Consider the following 3,491-nt stretch of genomic DNA (forward strand, 5'->3'; position numbering starts at 1 on the left):
AATTATAGGAAGGATGTCAACAAAATAGAGAGAGTCCAGAGGAGATTTACTAGAATGTTGCCTGGGTTTCAGCAACTAAGTTACAGAGAAAGGTTGAATAAGTTAGGTCTTTATTCTTTGGAGCGCAGAAGGTTAAGGCGGGACTTGATAGAGGTCTTTAAAATGATGATAGGGATAGACAGAGTTGACATGGACAAGCTTTTCCCATTGAGAGTAGGGAATATTCAAACAAGAGGACATGACTTCAGAATTAAGGGACAGAAGTTTAGGGTTAACATGAGGGGAAATGTCTTTACTCAGAGAGTGGTAGCTGTGTAGAATGAGCTTCCAGTGGAAGTGGTGGAGGCAGGTTTGATGTTACCATTTAAAAATAAATTGGATAGGTATATGGATGAGAAGGGAATGGAGGGTTATGGTCTGAGTGCAGGTAGATGGGACTAGGGGAAAATAATTGTTCGGCACAGACTTGTAGGGCCGAGATGGCCTGTTTACGTGCTGTAATTGTTATATGGTTATATGGTAATAAATATTCATATTAAATATGAAAGTCCTGATATCCCAAGAATCAGTCTGGTGAACCTTCTCTGTACTCCCTCTATGGCAAGAATGTCCTTCCTCAGATTAGGAGACCAAAACTGTACACAATATTCCAGGTGTGGTCTCACCCTGTACAACTGCAGTAGAACCTCCCTGCTCCTATACTCAAATCCTTTTGCTATGAATGCTAACACACCATGCGCTTTCTTCACTGCCTGCTGCACCTGCATGCCTACTTGCAATGACTGGTGTACCATGACACCCAGGTCTCGTTGCATCTCCCCTTTTCCTAATCGGCCACCATTCAGATAATAGTCTACTTTCCTGTCTTTGCCACCAAAGTGAATAACCTCACATTTATCCACATTATACTGCATCTGCCATGCATTTGCCCACTCACCCAACCGGCTTCACGGGCTGGCTTTGCTGGTTACGCGACGTATGGCTAGTGACACGGTAGACCTCCGGCTAGTTAAGTTGACCGCATCAGATCTGCACCATTTACCGATGTGTCCTGACGTTATCACCGGCGCTGGATCTCAGAGACTCAGCTTCTCGTTGTTGGTGGCGGTTGCTGGGCTTGTCCGGGGGCTGCACGGCACTGGTAAGCAGACACATTTGCTGTTCTGCTGGTTAGGCTTCTAGGTGCTAACGTCTAGCGTCCAGCTTCTAGCTGTGCTGTCCCGCTACAGGGCATCGATGTTGCAGGGCGATCGTGCGTTCCCGTTCCAACTTTTTGCGAACCAAATACATATCTTGTCTCTAACTTTATGTTCGATCTTGAGAATACCTCAAATCGACTGCGATTCTGTTCCTGCTAACGGAATCAACATCCTCGTCGCCAAATTGTAGGTATGTTACAAAACTTACCATCAGCGGCAATGTAATTCTACCTCTGGCCGTGTGCGCGATTTTGGCGTGTTTGAGGGGGGGGGGGGGGGGTTAAAACTGGGTTTTTTCTCGACCTGGTTCTGAATTATATTTTGCTGGAGTGCAAGATTCATACGGCCGTTCTGTGTGTTTTTTAAAAAAAATGCACCCGACAAGTTAATCGCTGGAGTGATTTTAAAAGCAGCTTCTGAAGCCGTGAATGCCGACAACTGGGACAGATTTTATACAGGACCAGGTAAAAGAAAGTAGTTTATTTTTAATGTATAAAAGTGTTGCTTAAGATGTATTTAATTCACATTTTAAGTTGCGAAACGGTGATCTTTCCCCCGAACAACCGGCAGTGTATTTGCTGCAGATATGGGGGACTAAAATCACCGCATCTGAACGTTCTAAATGGTCCCGTTCCAGTAAATCCCATTCGCAAGCTGATTTAAATGGGCATTAATCTACAGGTATTAAACATTAAATTCCTTCCATTTGGCCTATAAACCCATGACAATGAGATTTAAAAATTATGTTATATTCTGAATTATTGTGTGAATGTTATTTGGACACTTAGGCTATTTAAAAATGTTAATCTATTCTTAAGGAATGGATAGATGTTTAGATCTAGTAATTGAAGTTTGTAATTAGCTACAATTGGGTAACTAACTAATTATATGCTTTAATTTCAGGTCATCCAAGTAAGATTGTTTTATATTTGTTTCAAAATGCTTCAATCTATGATAACTGAAAATTTCATTCAATTCTCTTATTTTTTAAGAAAGTTATGGGCTTTGACTGTCCACGATCACAGCTTTTTTGTAATGTCCATAGAAAATCAATAGGGAACAAGATGCTAATTTCCGAGTATGAAAATGGCCAAAACGTTTTTAATACTTGAGATATGAAAGCGAATTAGGTGTAAAATTAAACTTCTTTTTATGTTTATCTGATGGGATAAATTACAGACTTGATTTTTAAAATCTCAAAATTTTGTAACATTGCTACAAATTGTTATGTATTTGTGCTGGAAACTGACTTAAATAAGACTGAGAACACACATGTACTTAATATTCTTCTTGTATTGAAATCACCATCTGGAGTCTCTCTGCGCATGTGTACCTTCGCCCATGACCTTCAAATATGCTCATCATATTCTCATACACAACAGGGGTGGAGAGGAGAGGGGAGGAGGAGAGGTGACAATCTCTTATCTCCACTAATTATCTTTGGTGCTGGATTTGTGGGGAGGGGAGATGAGAAGAGAGGAGGAGGTAGCAGAGGGGAGAGGAGAGGGGCGGGGAGGAGAGAGGAGAGGAGTGGTAAGCAGAGGGAGGGTAGGAGAAGGGATAAGAGGAGTGGAGGGGAGGAGAGGAGATGAGAGAGCGGAGGGGAGCCGAGAGGAGAGGAGAGGAGAGGGGGAGATGGGAAGAGGGACGAGGAGAGCAGGGGAGGCTAGTGGAGGAGGGAGGAGAGGAGAAGAGAGGGTAGGAGAGGGGAGGAGGGGAGAGGAGATGTGGAGAAGCGGCATGGGGAGGAGGAGAGCAGAGGAGAGGGGAGGAGAGGGGAGCAGATGGGAGGAGAGGGGATGAGAGGAGAGAAAACAGAAAAGGTGAGGGGAGGAAAGGAGAGGAGAGGGGAGGAGCGGAGATAGTGGAGAGGTGAGGAGGGAGAAAAGAGGACAGGAGTGGCAATAGGAGAGGGGAGGAAGGGAGAGGTGAGGAGGAGATGATACAATCTCTCCTCCACCAATTATCTTTGGTGTTGGATTTGAGGGAAGTGGAGAGGAGAGGAGGGGAGGAGGTGATAGGAGAAGGGAGGAGGGGGAGGAGAGAGGAGGATATGAGAGGGGAAGAGAGGTGAGGCTATGAGAGAGGAGAGTAGGGGAGCAGAGCGAGAGGGAGGGTAGGAGAGGGGGTTGAGGGTAATGGAGGGGAGGAGATGAGATGGAAGAAGGGAAGGTAGTAGATGAGAAGAGAAGGGAGGCGAGGACAGGGGAGATTGGGGACAGGGTGGGAGTAGGGGGAGAGGAGTGGGAGAGGGAGGGGAGCCGAGAGGATGGGATGAGAGGAGAGGAGATG

The sequence above is a fragment of the Amblyraja radiata genome, chromosome 45, assembly GCF_010909765.2.
Source record: "Amblyraja radiata isolate CabotCenter1 chromosome 45, sAmbRad1.1.pri, whole genome shotgun sequence".
In the NCBI taxonomy this organism is placed as follows: Eukaryota; Metazoa; Chordata; class Chondrichthyes; order Rajiformes; family Rajidae; genus Amblyraja; species Amblyraja radiata.